The sequence below is a fragment of the Dromiciops gliroides genome, chromosome 6, assembly GCF_019393635.1.
Source record: "Dromiciops gliroides isolate mDroGli1 chromosome 6, mDroGli1.pri, whole genome shotgun sequence".
Taxonomy (NCBI): domain Eukaryota; kingdom Metazoa; phylum Chordata; class Mammalia; order Microbiotheria; family Microbiotheriidae; genus Dromiciops; species Dromiciops gliroides.
The window spans coordinates 206355155-206377258 of record NC_057866.1 but is presented as its reverse complement, the minus strand read 5'-3'; the positions used below and the strand labels follow the sequence as shown (position 1 = coordinate 206377258).

General features: G+C 38.1%; 1 protein-coding gene across 6 annotated transcripts in view; it reads right to left on the bottom strand.

Moving 5' to 3' along the window:
- Nucleotides 1–22104, bottom strand: part of TENM3 (teneurin transmembrane protein 3) — a 1675137-nt gene that overhangs the window by 468840 nt on the left and 1184193 nt on the right. The window contains exon 1 of one of the 6 annotated variants that reach the window (XM_043970127.1): nt 5136–5248. The exons of 3 other annotated variants lie outside the window; for them this stretch is intronic. The gene's annotated coding sequence lies outside the window, so the exon portion shown is untranslated. Of the gene's footprint in view, nt 1–4841; nt 5081–5135; nt 5249–22104 lie in introns of those variants that run through there. 2 more of the 6 variants (XM_043970130.1, XM_043970129.1) reach the window with 2 other exon arrangements.

The window sequence follows — 22104 nt, the reverse complement described above, 5'->3', positions numbered from 1 at the left end:
TCTATTGCACTAATGTACAACATTTAAGTAGGGGGTAAAATGAAATAATGGTTAAATAATTATGAAAGGTTAACAACGTTAACTTTGTTATATGAGGCAATTTTGTTTTATTTAAAAGAAAGAAAATAACAAAGTGTTCCAGACTGTATTTTATAGCTCTCCAGGCAAATCCCCTCCCCACCTTCCCTCCCCCTTTGGAGCACTTTATGACTTGGAGGAAAGGGTTGTGTGAAAGCTAAAATTAAGGAAATCTTATTGTAGTTTTCACATATCGGGCTGTTTTAATATTCGAGCTCCAAAAATACATACATACATACATATATATATATATATATATATTAGAATTTAGCTGGCATTCCCGGCTTAGGAAGATTGACAATTTTTCCTTCTATTTAAGTATCTTCGTAGACGTTTGGAAGGCTCCTCATCTCGTTCTGTCTTCTAATTCTATAAAGAATACTGTGTGTATTAAATGTCAGCTCTATATTATTTTTTTTGTCAGCTCTATATTATTAAGAGGAGCGAATAATAAAACTCATGAGACAAACTCAACATTTTTAAAGCACTTGAGAATTTGGTGGGCCCAAGACTGTCTAACTCTCTAAAATGGGCATTATTACCCTTAAATGAGAGAAACCCACAGTAGGAACCCCTATGTTTCAAAGAGGACAGGTGTTTCTAATATAGGCTAATTAGCAATAAACAGGTCAAAACTTAAAAACCTGGAGTCATGCTTTGCAACCAAGTTCAATATTTATGTATACAACACTCTAAAAATAAACCAAATATTAGGCATTATGGTATCTCTCATAAAATATGGTGAAAACTAAGAAGCATTTTTTCCTATTGATCAAATTGGCTTCTTTCATTTGGAGGGAAAAAAAGATAAACTTGAAATGTCACAAAGCAAATAAAAAGTGCTTGCCTAATATACATGGTCTCTTCCAGCTACAAAAACGTACAAGCACAACTATGAGTGAATGTTTATAGAGTGTCCTATTATTTCTGTAATCAGGTCAAAGAAATGTCCTTAGACACTTCATTTTTTGTGAATGGTCTGTTGCTGGAGGAAACTGAAATCTCAACTAACCCTGTATGATAAATACAGGCACAGCAAATTTCTTATTTTAAATGTTTATTTTAGAAGAAAGAGAAGTAAAGTTAGCTAAGCTTTAAAATATTCATCCAAGATGTATAGACAATCTACACATTATCCTCATTATGACTATTAAATTACACTTGATTAATAACTCAATTTCTTTGTTTAGATGTTGCAGAATAACTTTCTAGAACAACAAGCTAGAGCAAAATACTGCAGTTATTAACTGAAATTTAAACATGTAAAATCCTTCTGGCTTCTTTCCTCCCCCCATCTCCTCTCCCTCATTCCCCACTTGCCCCTCATCCTTTTTCTTCTCACTGGGATGTTCTACAAATTGTATTTGGGACTGCTGTTTTATTAGCTACTATTCAGGTCACTGAAAGAGCTATCTCATCAGCACCCTTAGACTAGTGGCTTACATATTTGTAAAATCAAAGTTTGGTCCTTAGCTCTATTTAGAAGTTCCAACCTATCCCAGAAGATCAGTGGTGACCAATGATGAATTGCATAGAATAACTTTGGTCTATCTTCCAGATTATACAAGCAAGATGTGATGTGATCATTGTGCCACTTACAAAATATTGTGCCATCAACTTTGTCTTATTAATTTATCACATGCAAAAATTATTAAGGGAGTATAAACACCTTTCTCTTTGTGGTTATATGTGTATGGGAGGAAAAGGAAGATTTAAATTTTGTATGTATACATACATACACGCACTCTCATGGATATTATTTTATTAAATATGTAGCTATACATTGTCCAACTTCTAGTTGATGTGAAAGCATTAAAATGGAGGACAAGGCTGGGTTAATTTAAAATAGTACTATAATTTAATTTATGTACAACTATTTCTAATTTGCATGCAGTATGAAATCCATAGTTAAGAACATTAATTTCAGGGTAGCTTATGCTAAAAATTTTATAGAATGAAAAAAAGTTGGTACAATTATATTCATTAAAAAATAAAGAGGTAGCCATTTCTTTGGATTTAGCCCTAACATATAGTATATAAAAGATGTCTACTGAAATCTTCATTCACTATTGTTTGGTTCAAGTAATGGATTAAGAAGCGAAACAAGTTATAAGAATAAAGAACTGAAGTTCTGAAGTCCCATCTTTTAATTGCTGATCAGATCTGAAAATAGATATTTTTTTTTCTTCCCACTAATTGTATGAGTCTTCTTAAACCTTTTGAAATACACTTTAGAAAATGCAATAATACAGCTTAGAACAGGTTCTTAATTTGGGTCATTTTATGTTACTTGCAGTGGTGACGGGTGCTTAGCAACGCTTTTCTTGGGTCCCTTTTAAGGAAATGAATACCTGGAATACAACATTTTAATCTGTCTCATAGCATTAATTATCAAGATCACTGTATTTAGACAGTGACTACTTTGCCACTTTTCTTCATTCTTAAAGGGATGAGAACCATGCTAAATGAAAAGTACGATTTCAGGTGGGGGGAAGATTACATGCTCTCTTTCTACAGTGTTTTCTATAAATTAAGGAAGAAAAAGCTAAGAAAAAAATGAGACTTTTTAAAAAAGCTGTTAAATGTTTAGACGACGAGTACAGATGATAGAAATGGATCCTGTATTAAATGTTTGCCATTCTGTAAATCTTTGTGCAAAGATACAATCATGTTCTGCAACTCATCAGGCCACTACTTAGCTAGAAACCTGGTACAATGAATGTTTCCGAAATTTAGGAACACATCTTAAAATTTACTTGGTATTTTGAACATAATCATTTCATAAACAAAGACTATTGCTTCAGTGGTTTAGTTCTGTATTGAACCAACCACCATTCACACCTTCCCCAACTGTAGGAAGTTATTTACTTCATGTGTACTTTTGGAGCCATTTAAATTCCTTCCTTTTCTCCAAGACTGGTAAGTTAATTAAACAAAGCATTGCAAAAGCTACTAAATAGTTTTAAATGAAAAAGAAATGGCAAAATTATGTGGATAAACATCATACTCAGAGTCAATAAAATATTTGGAAGTCATTAATACTCCTGGGAATACATCACGGAACCACAATACCTTCTGTTTTCTGTGATCACAATTCTCAGTATTGAACATGATAACTTCTGCCTAACTTTTCCCCTCCTCCTTTCGAATAAATCTCAGGACCTGAAGATGCTTAAACATATCACCCATTCTCAAGCTTCACAGGCTAATAAGACATCAAGTGATTCTTTGTCTACAGGGCTTGCTAGCACACATCCTAAGTTTCCCTCCTTAATGCCTATGTAATTTTTTAAAAAAGCTTTAGCAGTTATACCCAAAGAGGAACAAAGTTAACAGTAGGCAACTATTTCTAAAAGTTTTGTTAGTTTACCTCAGCATCTCACAGCAGAAAACACAATTCATAATTTATTTGAAATTTGTAACCAAACTGTGCACCAGAGAACAAAAATGAGATGAAATCCTCCCAACCCTACCATTGTTCAAGCTTTTTAACTTCCTCCTACTGATGCACCCCACCTGGGCCGCCTTTTACACTAGCTATTAGACTCCCATTTGAATGCATGAACAGAAAAAGGAAAATGCATGGCATATGCACGTTGGCTGCAATAATATTTTCACTACGTCTGAGGTAGGCTTAATAAGTTAGGTGAATTTCTGAAATACCTTTCTCTGATTCTTTTTTCCAAGCCTTTCTTAAGAACTACTTGAACAATTAGCACACAGAGGTCTCTGGATGGCCCACTGAAACATTTAATGCTAGAGAACAAAAGGTTTATTTAAAAAATGAAAACCTTGGCTTGTACAACTCCAGACATGAATCTGCTTTCAATTACTGGAAGTATTTCCACTTCAGTGGAAAGGGATCAAATCTTCAACTACACCATCTTAAGGCACTGAATTTGATTATATTAAGCTTTAAGAATACAGAATGACTTTGTGACACAGCCATATATATTCTGTACATATGATTTATTAGACATTTTGGAAAGAAAAAAGGACTAGCATATGAGAGGGAGTGAAAAAATGTGACTTCTAACAGGCTATCTTTCTTACAGCTCCCACAAATCTTTGTTTCATTTTATTCGTCTACCTCCCTAAATGTTAAAAAAAAAAAAGCACCGACTTAAACAAAATACCCAGCAAGTCTTACAAAAATCAAACCCAACTGCTTTCTTCTCCCCCCCCCCCTTTAGTGACCAACCTGCATCAATGACACAATTGTAAAGTTGAATTGCTTTTATAGACTCTGCTCTTTAAATGCCTCTACGGACAAAAATTATACTAGGTATCTCAGTGAAAGGAGGAGGGGAAAAAAATAAAAAGAAAAAAAGCCAATCTTTTAATTAGCAGGATTATTTGATACCTTCCCCCCCACTCCCATTAAGCAATTAGTATGATGGATTTTAGCTAATGGAAGCAAAAGGCTGATTAATTTAAGTCCCGACGAACATTTTAAAACATTTCGAACGTAAATTAGGGAAGGGGGTGAAAAAAAAAACAGGGAAAAAAAAAACTTCTTTCTCAGGGTCTGCCCCCACCCACCATGGATTCAATAAATCGCAGTGCCAAAAAAAAAAAAAAAAGTCAGGGAATGCAGAGAAAAGGGAGCCGGACCCCGTGGGTCAGGAATGTCTACTACTCATAAAAATACAAAATAAATCACCTAATTTAAAAAAAAAATCATCAGCCACAACACAAAAGCCTCCATTCTGCAGCAGAGCCCGGCTTGCAGGACGCGTGAGCGAGAAAGTTAAAGCTTTTACCTCTTCTAAATCCTTAATTTGGTCCCTCAGGGGTTAAAGAGCCACCTCATTTCAGATGCTAATGTTGCCTCTGCACCGATTCAAATCGCCCCGGAGCCTCCTCCCATTCCAACCGCACACACCGTGGAAAAGCACCGAAAACCAGCCCCGGAGTGGGAGCCAGCGAGAAACTGCGCCCCCGAATCCCTAGAAATGAATGCAGCGCAATGTGGGGGGAGGACGGAGAGACCGAAAGCATCCCACTTGATCCTGGCGCAGCAGTCAGGTCAAAGGGGCTGCTTTGGGGGCACCCACCTTTCCGCGGTGATTCTTCCGTCTGGATGGGAAGAGCAGAGCCCAGCGTTTCCAAGTTGAATCAGTCTATAATGTATCATGTTACAGAGTCTGGCTTTCTCCTCAGGCACATAACAGCAATCAGACATGATAGGCTGAGGCTCTTCTGTTTACACCCAGCCAGAGGAGGGGGCTGAGGCGGGCGGTCCTTAACCCGTTCGCCACTAGGACGATCGGCCCGCGGACGCCGGCTCACTGCTGCCTCTGGCCAGAAGCCTCACTCAGGCTTGCACAAATCGACAAATACTCCGCGGATTTCCAATTCGCTTCCAAGAACAGCTTTCTCCTCCTCTCTGCTTTCCTCTCCTTCTCCACTTCCACGGCCCATGCTTTCCATATTTCCTCCAACACTTCATTCTGACCTACCCGCTCTGGCTTGTGAATTTTAACAATCATCTATCCAAAGCACAGATTTGTATTTTATTTTGCAGAACGTATTAAGAAAGGTCAGAGGCATGGCTTAATAAAGATCTCTATATGAGCTATCCCAAAGCCCCTTTAACCTCACCCTCACAAAATGACATTTTTTTTTCCAATGTGGGTTTTTTTTTTCACGGTGCTGTAGATTTTTTAAAAGCCCCCCCCCCTCCTGAAAGCCCTACTTTCTGACTCTTACAAAGGGATCTTTTTCCCAGCAAATGAATCACGACCCCCCTGTTCTGCCGTCGTTCATGCATCACACATCAGAGATGTTTACTTAATCTAAATCAGAGTAGTGGAACAGGCTTCCCTCGTTCTAGTGAAACTAAATCCTCCTTGTGAAAGGTAGGTGTAGAGCCCGGGAAGGGAAGAGGCAATCGATGAAAAAAAAAAAAGGCTCCACTAAGGACTGTATCCACTAAGTTAGGTAGACTCACCTCTGAAGAGAAACGAAGCAGCTTCTTCAGCCTCTCAGATGGCCACATCGTGCTTTTTTACCTCTGTCTCTGGGAAGTCTGGGGGAGTTTGAGACTATGCTAGGACTTTTGATAACGGCCCGTTTCCTAAGAGTCTATTCTTCCCCCACTGTGGAAGCAGACTTCCCATTAACACTAATGAGAGTTAGGCATGTCCTCTGGGGAGAAAAGGAAAAAAAAAAAAAACCACGTCCCTTGGGTTGAGAAGCATGTGCTAAAGGAGACTTTGCTTTTGTGAATTATAGCCTAAGATTCTATATCCCCTATTGCACAGATCTTGATTATCTTATTTCTGGCTGTTACTTTTAAATTATATATATACATATATTTTTTAATGAAAGATGCTGACCCCATTAGGCCAGCATTTAAAATTTTACAATTCTTTATGTCCTTTTTTTTCTTCCTACAAACTCACTGTTATCTTTGCATTGCCACCCACCAAGTTCAGATGCATTCTTTCTTTTATATCGCTATAGCGTCCTTCTAGAACTCTCCATCCTCCTGTGACTTTAGACTTCATTAGAGAAAAAAAAAAAACCCCAAACCCTGAGTGACGTGTTTGTTCATTTATTGACTAAATGGCTTCTCCTCCCCACCCCCCATCACAAGTAGTTATCCTATCAAACTGCTGAAAATATGTCCTTTTCCATCCCTTCTCTTCTGAAATTCATTCGACACTGTTTACATACTAGCAAATGGCATTCATTATTTGTGAAGCTAAAGAAAATATGGTGACTTCCTCACTTGCATGGTTGATTTTTTCCCTTCCAAATGCCAGTACAGTTTCATTATTTTATAAATAGAAAGCATCCTATTCATTCATTTTTTTTTTCAAGTATCACTGTTCTCATGGTTTTTTTTTTCCCCCTCTTGCTGTCTCTTCTGCTGATGTGGTTGCCTATGATCCTCTGTGAAGGCTGTACGTTTCAAATAGGGCCTTGTGGTTTCTGGAACTGCGGAGAGTAGCTATAACATTCTGCATCACACCTAAAGCTGTGGCCTGGTTTTGTCACAATCACAGGCCCTGAGGCTACCCCCTGGAGACTTGGCCTTCTCTATAAGGGAAGCAGGGGTGGCATAGTATTTCCCTTGTCATATGAAGCTTCACAGCAGTGTGGAGCTCCTGCTCCATGGAGTCAGCCCCTCTCTTCAGCCCTCTCTTTTCCCCTTTGTCCCACCCCCAGATCTAGTTTGAACTCCAGCAGTTGCCCCTTGGTCCCCCAAAAGTGCATGTGGTTTGAAGGTGCTTAGGCTTAGGTGCCACGGGACCTAATCTGGGGTCTTTTCATTATTATCTACTATGCAGGTTGGCTATAACAGTGACTTCACCTTAAAAAAAAATGGCGTTGTTTCTCAGGATACTTTTTTTTTTTTTATATTGGACTAAAACAAAATGAAAGTCTTGAAATCAATACCTTCAAAAAAGAATGTTTCATGTCTTGTCTTCATTTATTCCACGGGATCAGAAAATGGCAATTAAATGACAGAGGGTCACATGCTCTTGGCTGTGAATCTAAATGCTTTTCTCATTTCCAAAAGGACTCAGAGTCTTCAAAGATTCTCCTATAATAGTAATTTCATTATCTTCCTTAGCAGATAACCTCAACCTTGACTTTTCCCAGTTTTGTTCACCTCATCATTGATACTCTTCTCTCTCAATTCCCCTTGTCCCCAGCGTTAGTTAGTTCTTTATAATCTGACATTATAAAGATATTCATAGACAATGCCGAGATCACTCAATCCTTTAAGCAGAGACTTGCTTTTCTCTTTAGTTTTCTTTCGCCTCTCTCGCTCGTCCTGGTTCCTCTAAAATAACAACTTTCACAAATATCTTGTTCGATTGTTTTTATTTTATCCCCAAACCATTGTCTAAAGACCAAGTGTGGAGAATCGTTATTTAGAAACAATTAGAAAAGAAACCAGACCCAGCCTTAATGATTCATTCATTTCCTTTCATGTAAGTCCTACTCCTAATCCTGAAATGGAGGGGATGTTGAAGGCTTTTTCAGCACAGTACAAGCTCTGGCAGGTATTACCAACCTAGAAATCCATTGAGTAAGGGCTCAGTCATGGACTGTCTATCTATTACTGGAACACCGGCCCTAGATTCCCTTCAGAGAGACTTATAGCCAAGCTTCCACCTGGAAATTATAGTTCTCAGCCACAGCAAGTTACAGAGACAGGCTAATAAAAAGCACACAGGGGTTGTAACAACAAGAACAACAAGAACAACAACAAGAACAAAACACAACAACCAAAAGCAGCAGCAGCCAGTCTTTATATAGTACTTTAACATTTACAAAGTGCTTTGTGATTTTCCTCGGTAGAGATTTCAACTTTGCTAAAATCAAGGATTCTTGAAATATTGCAATAATGATTTCTCTGAGCAACATTTCATTTGGATAGTATCTGGGATAGAAAGCACCATTGGATTACTTTGCTCATTCCTTTGGTACACATTCTACTTTAGAAATTAGGTGGTTTTTTTTTTTCCTTTGCAAAAAATGGGGCTAGAAATATGTTTGGTAAGACCCCCTGAAGATTTCCAAGCATCTGGCCAAACATATTTCAAAGAGATTGTTTCATTGATCACTCTAATGCAGACTTCCATTATAGGTGAAAGATGGAAGTCTTAAAGTAATATGCAGAAACACTACAAATCTATTTAGGACAGAATATGAAGATGTTATCATTCAATTGAAATCTTAGGAGAATAAGATAAGCAGAGCATAATGGGAGATAATTGCATAATTAGAAGTTATCCAGGACGTTAGGGATAATATTTCTAATCTTGAAAACTATGCCACTGGATTTTTAATGACCTCTGGTCACAAAAGAAGGGGAATCCTTACTCATCCCTAAAGCTAATCCTTATGCTTATGCCCTTGATCCCTTCTGCCTCCTCCTGGACCTTGTTCCAGAAGTCTCCCCTTTTTCTCTCATTTATCTTCAGTCTCTCTCTTTCCACTTGTCTCTTTTTATCTGTCAGAAGTCTTTCCAATCATAAGCAAGAAGACTTCTCTCTTTTTATCCCATACAGCTGCTGTCCTCCTCTTCTCCATGCTTATACTATTCAATTTCTTTAAAACGTTGCCAACATCTAATTCTCTTTCTCACCAACAATTTGCCTCAATTCCTTGGAATCTGGTTTCCACTTCTCTATTAAAATAAATTGCCCTCTTTAAACTCATGCATGGACTGGGTTGCCAAATATAATGCCGCCTCCCCATTCCCAAGTTCATCCCCCTTGACCAAGTCTGCAGCAGTTGACAGACTCTTGACTTCAATATGACATTTGGCTCATTTTCTTCCTTTCCTTCTAAATATGATCTTTCTCTGTCTCTACTTAATCCTTATCTTCTTTCTGATATCTTAAATGTGGTCATTCTCCCATTGTCCTTAGATCACTTCCCTTTTCTCTCCACAATCTGTCCCTTGCAAAGTCAACTTCAACTACCACATTTCTGGGATCTCTGGCTTCTACCCACTTTCTTCTCTATCTGTATATCCATTGCTCAACTACAGGCCCTCATATCATCCATCTGTACCTTACTTTCCAAATAAATTTTTATTTCCATCTTTTGTCTGCAGACTACCTTAATTTCTTTTTTTTTCTTTTTTTTTTTTTGGTGAGGCAGTTGGGGTTAAGTGACTTGCCCAGGGTCACACAGCTAGTAAGTGTTAAGTGTCTGAGGCTGGATTTGAACTCAGGTCCTCCTGAATCCAGGGCCGGTGCTCTATCTACTATGCCACCTAGCTGCCCCCAAACTACCTTAATTTCTAAATGCATACCTCCAATTTCTCCTATGCAAGAAATCATTTCTTGTAACAGATAATTTTTTAAAAGAGGGAAGAATGCAGTTGAGAAAAACTAACCACATCAACTGAATCTAACAGGAAATGCATAGTTCCACACCTAAATTCTCCCATTCCTGCAAAGAAGGGAGGCAGAGATATTTTCTTTTATCTGTTTTTTATCCCTTTTTTTTTTTTTGCCACAGGCATTATGGAAGAGGCACCATTGCTAGACAGTTGGTCTCCCCATCAGGAAGACTTAGGTTCAAGCTTGTGTCTGCTTTATACCAGAAGTGTAACCCCAGGGCAAGTCACTTAACCTCTCAATGACAATTCACTAAGATGCCAGGCTGCAGAGAAGATTCCTATCTGCACCGGAACTCCCTGAACCAATGAAACCACAGGGTTGGTCTTCCCCAAAGTAATTGTGTGTATTGTTTTCTCAGTTCTGCTCACTGAGATAGCTAGAGTACTGGACCTGTAATCAGGAAAACCTGATTTCAAATGCAGCCTCAGACACTTACTGGCTAGGTGACCATGGGCAAGTTTGCCTCAGTTTCCTCATCTGTAAGAAGGGGATAACAATACTACCTTGAAGCTTAGTTGTTGAGGACCAATATTTGTAACATTGTAATAATATAATAATTATATATTATGATATATAACAATACAATATTATCTATAATGATAACATTATGATATATGATTATACATTTGTATTATTTATAATATAATAACATTATAATGATAATATTTGTAAAGCACTTAGTATGATGCCCAATACATAGTAGGGTGCTTTATAAATTCTTATTCCCTTCTACCTTTGACTTCCCTCCTTCCAATCAGTGTTTCATATTATATTATCTGTTTTTATTATGCACAGAACGGATCATCTTTCCTGTTAGGTTTAAGTATATGTCCAGCAATGTCATTCTTCTACTTAAAGACCCCCTTACTGATAGCTGAGTAAAGATTAAACTCTATCATGTTCAAAAATGTTCACAAACTTGCACCTCACCATCTTGCCAGGCTTGTCTCATATCACAGCCCTCTACAAATTCTACTTTCTAGTCAAACTGGTCTGTCTTTTCTTCTTCTGAACTCGTTGTGCTTGTCCATTTCTGGGACTCTGCTTGAGCTGCTTGCTCCCTTTGCTTGGAATTCTTTCTTCCCCTTCCTTGTCGATAATGAATTCTTACCCATCTTTTCATGGCCAACACAAGCTTTTCCCTAGTCCTTTGCTGTGAAAGTCTCTAATGCACTTATTGGGGGGGGGATCCCAAAATTCATCAGTGTAGGGACTCCCAATAAGAAAATGTCCTACATTAATGTAGATCAGTTACAGTGCTGGGCTTGGAGTCTGGAAGATCTGAGTTCAAATTCAGCCTCAAATACTTCCTAACTGGGTGACTATGGGCAACTCACCCTCCGTCTTTCTCAGTTCCCGCCATTGTAAAATGGACACGATAATAACATATACATCATTTAGGATCAAATTATATTTTTGTTAAATGCTTAGAATATTTCTTAGCATGTAATAAACACCCTACCTTCTTCCTTCCTTCCTCCTTCCCTCCCTTTCCCCCTCCCTCCTTCCCTCCTTCCAGTTTCCTAGGGAATTGAGTGATTAAATAAATTTCCTAGGGTCACACCACTAGTATATGCCAAATTCTTTCAGATTCTCAGCTCAGCCTCTCCTAATGCACTAGAAATGCAATATTGTGCAGTCCCGTTTTCTATATATGTATCTTATCCCCTTGTTCTCAAATGAGATAACAGTTACAAAGCACTTTGAAAACCATAAAGCACTATATAAAGGCCAATTTCTGTTGATGCTGTCACAGTCACTACGCCTGCAGTCTGGTGATAACTTCATTCCCTGAGCTTTCTAAGTCATTCCTGTTGAATGTAAGCAAGATTTATAGAGCAATACGGCTAGCAAATATTTAACAATCAGCTCTCCAGATGAAAAGAAATTGTATGAACACATACTTTTAAGTTCAGTATGAATTATTAACACTTTCTTAAATCTAGACAATAAACAAAACAATAAATCAAGTCCCCATTTGTAGCAGATTGATTTCTGGGGTAGAAATGCTCACTCGGAATATCTAACAATATCTCTGATTAGAGCTAGCTTCAGTACATCCCTGTATTATATACCCAGAGCCTCCATGAGGGCAAGAATGGTGTCTGATCCAAAATTTACATCTCAGTCAGTCTTTAGCACATTAATTTGAACACACAAGCATTTCATGGACATCTACAGAATGAATGACACAATTTGTCACGTCTGGATTGACCCAACAAAACTCAAGAAGATGAGTGCTGATGTGAAGAGGAGCTACTAGAAGTAAAATAGTCTGTTAGAGGCAAACCCGATGCTGGCAACTTGTTTCTGTTCAATGTTGGGACTAAATGAGGCACTTGTAGATCAATGAATAGTCAACAAAAGGAGGTTTTCTTGGCCCTAACTAAGCAAGGCTATGCAGCAAGAGTACCGTAACCCTTAGCTCTTACGTACACGACCTCCTCCTCTTGTCTACAAGCAGGTCTGGCAAAGCATCAAACTCAGCTGGATGTAAGTAGGGTCTTCAGAAATCCACCAAGTAGGAGGGGTCCTTGATATCACATAGGTGGAAACTTCTCTGTCCTTCAGGGATCAGGAAACCACGTTAATACAACCAGAGGTCATCAAGGAAGCTTCTTCAAGAGATCATAGCACTTGAGTCTTGCTCCACCCCTACCACCTATCAAGTCTTGGTTTTGTTGCCCTTTCCCTAACCTATGGGGGAGAGGGAGACCCTGAGAGATATTGGATCATGACAACATCTAAGAGTTTAAGTGCTTTCTTACATAAAACATGGTTATTGCTGTTTTGAAGACACAAATCAACCACTGATCCACATTTAAAATTGTAAGAATCTTAGGTCAGTGGAGGGTGCAAATTGGTCCATGATTGATCATACTGATTAAAATTCTAAATCAAACAATATGAAACTATAAATACCAAGTAAAAGAGAATTTTTTTCTTTTGAAACTGAATAGCACAAAAGAAATCATTACATATATACTGGCAGTAATTCTATCCCCAAATAAAATAAAGCATTTCTATGCTGGACCAATGCATTGTCTCCTGAGGACATTCTGTGACTTATTTTGAAAAAAAAAAAAAGATTATAGCCACAAAGGAGGTGGAAAAGCAAATTTGTACAGGAAAAAAAATGAACTTTATGGATGTAGATCTTACTTAAAAGCCAATGATAGCTCCCTATGTGCCAGCTGCAGAAAAGAAAAGTGCATTTTTTTTTAGCCCCACCTTTCCTGGGTTAATAATTCCATTTATGTCATCGTTTAACTATAGGGGACAGCCATCTATCAATGTTTCTTCAGAAACATAGACTTCAGCATGGATTAAAGTCTTACTTTCTTTTCCCATTTAATTTGCCACATTGTTTTGTGTCGTGGGAATAATGGGTACAACAACAGTGGATATTCATAAAGTTTTACATGAAATCTTAAAGTTCTAAAATATATAATCTCAACCTTGAGAGGGTCAGGTGAGAGCTTCTACAGGCATTGGCCCCATTTTACAAATGAAAAAACTGAGGACCAGACAGCATAAGTGACTTGGCTCACAGTTACAAATCAGGTGTCAAAATTAGAATCCAGACACTTTTGACTCCCCAAGTCAAGCATTTTATGGCCTATGCTAAACCATCTCTCTTCCAAGAGATGCTGACTTCTTTGTCTGGGTTTCCATCCCATGAGCAGACACTACCAATATGGTGATTTCTCCAGGTATTTTATATTGTGAATAAAGAACCTTGTGGAATGATGCTTAATATAGTTACTCTACTAAATGAATTTTACTTATAACTAAATTCAGGTCTTTAGGCATGAAAACCTAATGACTACATACCACCAAAGCAGGGTCTTTAAAAACGCATGAGCCAAAGAAAAGCAAACCAAAATGTACACGCGAGACCAAGGAAAAGCCACTATGTCACATGGCACCAACCTAGTGCTTCACAGGAAGAAATCTTATGAGATATCAGGATTTGGGTAAGAAACATCAAAGGAAAAATAAGGTCAAAACAAAATTGTGATGGGCACCACCCCTACTTATTTAGCCTTGAATCAATATTTAAACAATGCTGCCTTTCCTATGTAGAACATTTCAGAATGAAGTAAACTTTTAAGTCCATAATAATTATATCGGCTATACCTTGGGGCTCTGTTTGGTTATTGGGCTTCCTAGACACTAGATTTGTCAGGATCTAAATCTTGTGAAATATGCCAGAGCTTACAAGAAAACCAACATTTCTTATCATATATAATTGGTAGATTTTTTCCACCCTCTACATCACATATAAAAAAGATAGGAGAATTTATGCTATCACCGTTAACTTGTGGGCAGATGAGACTGCCGGCATAGTAGAGTTTAATTTAAATAAGGGCTGTATATACACATGTGGTATTAACAGGATCTTGGAAATAGTTATGGAGGGTATGACTGGTCCCTTGATTGTTGCAAGGAACTCCCTATGAAGAACTCCCCTCCACAATTGCAGGTGATCTACAATTTCTCCAACTTCCTGTCTTAGGAAATTGACTGGGAAATTGAGCCTCTAAATAATGTACCTTGGGTCACACAGAAAATATATGTCAAAGGCTAGACTTGAACCTGTATCTTTCCAGCTTTAGTTTGGCTCTCTACCCGACTATGCCACACTGCATGTGAATTCATTTATCAGCAAATTTCCTTTAGTAGCATAAATGAAAGTCCACATGGAAAATATACATACATGCCATACCTGGGGGAATAAAATCTTTCTTTTTTTTTTTTAATGTTATTGACAGATTCAGATGTCAAATAGCATCAGGCTGAATGGCTCAAGCAACCAGTGACAGAAAATATAGGGAACTGGTGAGATCTTGTTCCTTTCCATTTCCTCCACTGGTCTAATACAATAAGGTGCTAAACTGAGAATGCAGAGCATTTGTTGCCTGTCTAGAAATGTTGGAACAATAATGGTACCAAATTCTCATATTAAAGCTGAGTGTAAAGTGTAACCAGATCGGGGAATTCTAGCTAGGACCTGAGCATTCCCAAATAGGGCAATGCTCCTCAAAATATTTCAGTGTGTTGACCACCTAGGCTGAAATGTTATTAGTGTAGCTCAAAAAAATTTCCAAAGTCTCCCTGATTTAAGAAATGATACAGGCATCTGAAACATAGAAGTTGACACGTGCAAAGCAATTTAGAATCCAGTTTTTCTACATGAAGGCCACTATTATAAATTATATCTTTATCTATAAACACTTCTTCCCATTAAGAACATATATCAAGGAAGATGTTTGTCACAGAAATTACAGTGCACTGACATCGATTGGTACATTATAATTGTACAATTACTTTAGTTACATGCTGTGAATAAAATTTTAGATTTTATCTTCTATTTTGCAAACTGTTATTTTGTCAGTAGCACTGATGACTAACTGCTATGTGGATGGACCCTTTTGTGAGCTCTCATAAAAGTACATTTAAAATTACATTTCTAGCTCTTTCTTTCAATAACGTCCAATTATCACTTGCAACAGAACAGAAGTAAAAACTTACAAACAAGGTCTTGTAATAAAGGACATTTTATAATTTTTCATAGGCATATTTGCCATATCTCAAAGACTAGTAAAGCAAATATATGATTGTTCTTTCTTTGCAAAAGTACAAAAGGAGGAGGTAGTGGTGGTGGTGTATAAAAAGAATGATTTTAGACTAATCTAAAGTAACCTAAATCAGGTTTCAGCAATAATTCTGTCCCTACAAAACGGGGAAAAAAGTTCTCTCCATTTCTTTTTAATTGCTTTTAAAAGTGTCAAAACATTTCTTGAGATACAAATGCATCTTGAAATCCCATGTATAACTTTCATTGTTACAGCCAAGAATGAAGTACAAGGAACAACGTACACAATCATTACAATAATGTTAAGTGATAATAAAACTACAAAGAAAAACTGGTGAACTGTAATGAGCAATCTTGGTCCTGGAACCATGCCTCTCATTGTGGTCGAGATATTGGACTGTAGGTGGGGAACACACAGCCACAATATTTGCTGCTTTTGTCTAAATGTTTATTTCTGTTGCAAAGGAGGGCTCACTGGTAGTGGGGTGTATGATAAAGGAAAAATAACTGACATAAAAACACAAAAGATCAAGGGAAAAAAAATGAATTAGGCTGTAAAACTAATCCTCTTTGTGTGTTCTATAGTCACACAGGCACATCTAAGACAACTTTGCCTTGTGTTTTTTGCCCTGTATTGGATCTCATTCAAAGGATTTTGAGGTTAAGTTTAGTTTGAAGAACATGGATATACATTTTTTCCAGACAAGAGACTAACAGAGTACCCTCAAAAGATATGGTGAAAGTCCACAATCTTAGGTATGTAAAAGATGAGTACAAATTGGAAGAGATATCATTGAAATTCAACATTTAATATGAAAACTTCATATATGTCATAGACCAGACAGACACCTTGCTAAGAAATGATACTCTGATGGTCAATGTGGAAATAAAGCTATCTGAAATGGTCTGTGTTAGAAGTACCTATGAAGAGGTCAAATCCCTAATGCAGGAAACAGACATACTTCTGTTATCACACACATAAACGAAGTAGCACAGTTGGGTTAATGGAGGGCATCAAGACATTTTCATGAGAATGCAGATGTACTAAACTCATATTTACAAATGCTTTATAAGTGAGTCATGTAATTAGAAAACCAGCTTTCCCCTCCTAGAGAAGTCAATTCTAGCTTTTAGAATTATGACTAATTCAACATTTCTGGGTGGGCATAAGACTCCGGATCAAGATAAATCAGATAATTATTAGACTATTTCTAACATATCCACTTCAAGCACATTTTATTTTTATCTCCAGGTATATCTATGTTGATGTGCTTTCACTGATGAAAGAGAAAAAAGATGAGTTTACTTAATGCCAACAAATGAAGATGATGCTGTAGTCTAAAATCTAAGTGACATTTACCAGAGTAAGTTCTTAACAACATTTGCTGTTGTTGTTGTTGAAAGAACTAAGGTTACTTGTGCTCCTTGAAGCAAGTGGGTCATACTAAAGAAACAATTTAAGGTTTTTGTTTTATTTTGGCAGCCCCAGCTATGAGCATATACGACAGTTGAATCACAGAAACATAAGCAATTCTGATTCAATATTTTTATTCAAAAATAAGTGAACAAAAAAATGAATAACCTTTCCATCTTCTCCATTTTCTCCCACTCCAAATCACAACCAGAATAAGTGAAAAGTGTTGTTGCTGAGTTGTTTTTTAGCCATGTCTGACTGACACTTTGTGACCCCCATTTCAGGTTTTCTTGGCAAAAAAGATACTGGACGGGTTTGCCACTTCCCTCTCCAGCTCATTTTACAGATGAGGAAACTGAAGTAAACAGGGTAAAGTGACTTGTCCAGGGTCACCCAGCTAGTAAATGCCTGAGGCCAGATTTGAACTCAGGAATATAAGTTTTCCTGCCTCCAGGCCCAGTGCTCTATTCATCGCACCACTTAAGTGTCCTAAATGCCTTTCCATAACCTAGAAATTAATCAGCTAAGGGGTATAAATAACAGCTAGGGTGATCCACTATCTTAAAAGGGGCAAAATTAAAGACATTAAACCAACTCAATTCTCTCATTTATTATCATTTTATTAGAATATATATATATATATGTATGTATGTATACACACACACACACACACACACACACACACACATATATATATAAACCTATATCAGATTACTTGCTATCTAGGTGAGAGGGGAGGGAGGGGAGGGAGGGAGAGAAATCTGAAATTGGAAAACTTGTATAAACAAAAGTTGAGAACTATCTTTACATGTAACAGGAAAAAATAAATAAAACACTTGAAAAAAGAATAGAATGATAGGGGACTAGGTATTGTCTTTAAAGACATCTGAGATGAAACAGTTTGGCTGTTTGTATTTTTTTTTTTTACATCTCAACATACAGATGTTGTCAAATACATGTAGCTAAAATTAAACATTGCTAGGTTTATTTGTACAAAATAATTTGGATTGTAGCTGTTATAAGAATGGTTGTGGATTACTGTTTGGCACATTAGGCCACACTGATCAGTAGACCCTAAAGAGAGATAAATGATTATATGAAGCATATACTTTGATATAGTTCAGTGTCCATGTAATGACATGGCCAACACTTTATCTTATCATCTCCAAGAGAAAGACAGCAAAATATTTACTATCTTTCAACTACTAGATGTAATTCATAGACTGGAGGTATCTCAAAAACAAAGGTTGTTTTCTTTGGAGGAATTTCCTTAATGTACTGCTTTGAATATGTGACTTTTCAAAACAAAGAACTATTGGCTGGCTGGATAAGAGACAAAGGACCATCTATCCTCAAATACTTACTTCTGCTTTCTCCATTTTCAAAACATGTATTAATGAGAAGAGGAGAACTGGAAGGGAATTTAGCAAGTAATTTGGATCAGTGTCAACCTCTTCCCATTTTTTAATAGGACTTAATGTAAACTGTATAAGGCACACAACAACAAACAATGCTGTTGTCTTGTTATTTTCTAACTTCTTTAAAGGAGATTCTCCTCTACCACATTCAGCTGCAAGATCATAATTATTTGTTTAGCCTTCCTAAGTGTCTTACAATTCAAAACATTCTGGACACATAATCTATGATTTCATTTATGTGGATTCTCCCCTCCAATGGGTTCATCTATCATTACTAAGCAAATTATTCCAGGTATATATATACATATATGTGTGTGTATGAATATATATACATATATATATATACACACACACACACACACACATATATATATATATGTGTGTGTGTGTGTGTGGATGTTTGGATGTATATATGTTGCTAGTTCCAAAGGTTTGTCATGCCGGGGTGGGAGTAGGGATAAGCTCCCACTCTCTATAAAATGCTCCAATAGCATGCGTTTCAAATAGCCTCTGACAACCGAAGCCCAACTCCTGGCCTTCTCGTGGCAGAACTGTTTCCACTAACAGGAGAAGGGGCAAAGGCGAGTCACTGGCACCTTAAAACCAGTCGCTTCCGGCAGTTGGGACTTGTTAGCTTTGGCAGGCAACCCGCCTACGGGGAGGAAACCCTGATTTTAAACCTCTGTTGCCTTGCAGCTATACCCATAAATGGGAAAGGCTTCGGGAGTTAACCCCGGGGAAAAATCAGGAGTTGGAGTCCCTTAGGCAGTTGGATGTTGGATATCACACCCCTCTGGCAACTCCTGTGGTGCCACTGGTGCCAAACTGTATTGGCTCTGCCTCTCCTCTGGATCCACCAATTTTGCAGAGAGGGGAAACCTGCTGCATGGGCAACAGCTTGTTTTCCATATTGATCCACCCAGGCCAGCGCCCTGGAGAAGACACTCCAGCTACTCTTCATGGGGTAGATACAACAGGGGATGCGGCAGTTACTGGTTATAAGTCACTCAGGAGCTGCGGCTCCCACATCGGACTGCACAGCCACACTGTGGCCTGTGGCTCTTCAAGGCGCTGATCCATGGTCAGCGCGACTGGTGGAGGCCTACTATATATGTTGCTGTAATTTCTTTCCTGAGCCCCACATCAATAAACACCTTCTGGACATTTCAGATTAGAAGTCTCATAGGTGTCTCAAATTCAACATGTCAACAACAGAACTCATCATCTTCCCCCCCCAACCTTTTCCTCTTCCAAGCTTCCCTATTAGTGTGTGTGTGTGTGTGTGTGTGTGTGTGTGTGTGTGTGTGTGTGTTTGTGGGGACATAAGGGTTAAGTAACTTGCCAGGGTCACACAGCTAGTAAGTGCCAAGTGTCTGAGGCCTAATTTGAACTCAGGTCCTCATGAATCCAGGGCTGGTGCTTTATCCACGACAGCACCACCTAGCTGCCCCCTCCCTGTTACTGTTGAGAACATCACTAAGCTCTCAGTCATGCATCAGTGTCATTCTTGACTGTCACTAATTATTCATCCCAAATATCCAATCCATTGTCAAATATTGTTTCTACCTTCACAACATCTTGCACATGATCTCTTATCTCCACTCACACAACTACAAATTTAGCTGAAGCCCTCACCGACTTTTACTTGGACTCTTGCAAAACCCTTTTTAGGTTATTTCCCTATCTCATGTCTTTCCCAGCTTCAATCCATTCACTCAGATTTCAACATAATTTTCCTAAAGAGTAGATCTATCCATGTTACAAATATCCTCTTCAGTAAACTGCAGTGATTCCTTATTATCTGAAGGATAAAATATCAAATCCTCTGTTTGGCACTTAAATCTCTTCATGAGCTGGCTCCTTTGGACCTTTCTAGTTTGTTTTGCACTTCACTCCCTTTTAGATACTAAATAATGTAGGTATTCTGGACTACTTTCTTTTCCTCAAACAGGACACTCCATCTTCCATGTCTGTGACTTTGTATCAATTTTCTCATAGGCCCATATACTCTCCCTCCTCACCTCTAAATCCCAACTTCCTTCTCTTCCATGAAGACTGTTCAAATCCCATCTTCTAGAGGAAGCCTTCACTTATTTCCCTTCTGTAGCCCCTCTCAATGCTAGTGCCTTCCCTTTGAAATTATCTTCCATTTACAATGCATGTCTTATATGTGCATAATATTTTGACATGTTGTCTCTCTAGTTAGAATATGAACTCCTTAAGGGCATCCTTTGATGCCCAGTCTTTGATGATCCGCCCTTAAAGGGTTGTCCCTTTTATCCCCAGCACTAGTCAGTGCTATAGTCATAGTGCCTTGCCCCATAATAAGTACTGACTGCACATGGCATTCCATTCATGCCTATTATAAATGCCCTTCCATAAACTCTTTCAGGAGGCTCCCTTCTAATGTGCTTAAGTCTCTTTACTTCACATATTTGCCAACTGAACACGAGCTTTCTATCAGTTTTCCTTTGCTCTCAATATACAACTGGTCTACCTTCTTTTCCAATAATATGTCTAAGAGCATTTATGCCACTTCACATGCACAGAATAACATGTTCCTTAAATATAAAACTTTATCAAATCACTTTATCCATTTCCATATCTTCATCTTTTACCTTTATGGCTACCAAATCTCCACTTTCCTGTTGACTTGAATTCTAGCCTGGCAACTCCAACCCTCTAGTAGATAATTTCACAAAGATGTGTTACAGTGGCCAAAAGGTAGAGTGGATAGGGAGCTTTCTGGGTTCAAATCTTGCCTTAATCATTTAGTGGCTATGTGTTCCTGAGGAAGTTATTTAACTTCTGAAGGCAACCAGGCAACTTTAAGATGCAAAGCAGGTGCTGAACTATATTAGTAGAGGGAGTTCCCTTATTGGGGATTCTACATCCCATTAAATCACAGGTCTTGGTTCTATCTATAAGAAAAGATTGTTTTTTGTTTTTATTTTTTGTTTGTTTGTTTGTTTTTTGCAGGGCAAAGGGGGTTAAGTGACTTGCCCAGGGTCACACAGCTAGTAAGTGTCAAGTGTCTGAGGCTGGATTTGAACTCAGTTACTCCTGAATCCAGGGCTGGTGCTTTATCCTCTGCGCCACCTAGCTGCCTCCCAGAAAAGATTTTTTTTAATCACCTCAAGCTCATTATGTCTAAAACAAGCTTCTTACTAGCTCTTCACACCACCTTTCCCCTCCTAACTTTTCTATTACTATTAATACATCTATTCTTCTGTCATTTGACTTGCCTTCTATATCAATCAGTAACCAAGCCCTGTCAATTCTTTCTTTACATTCCCTCACATCTATCTACTCTCTTCCATTCTCCCTGGGAAGTTCAGGCTCTTATTACTCCAGGTCTGGACTACAGCATTAGACTCCTAACTGATATTCCAATTTTCTACTCTCTCTTCCCTCCAATTCCTTCTGAACGCCGTCCCCAAATTACTTGTCCAGAAATATTGCTCTGATCATTTCATTCCTCTGCTCAAAAATTGACAATGGCTCCCTGTTGCCTACAAGATTAAAGTCTAACCTCCTTAGTCTTGTATTCAAAGCATCCTCACTGATCCCAACTTATCTTTCTCTATTACCTCCTGTGAAATACATACATGAAATCCCCACTTGAGTCAAACTGATCTACTCATTTTCTTCTGTACGAGCCTTCTTTTTCCCATCTCTCTACTCATGACATTGCACATGTAAATGTCTTCCCCATCCCCC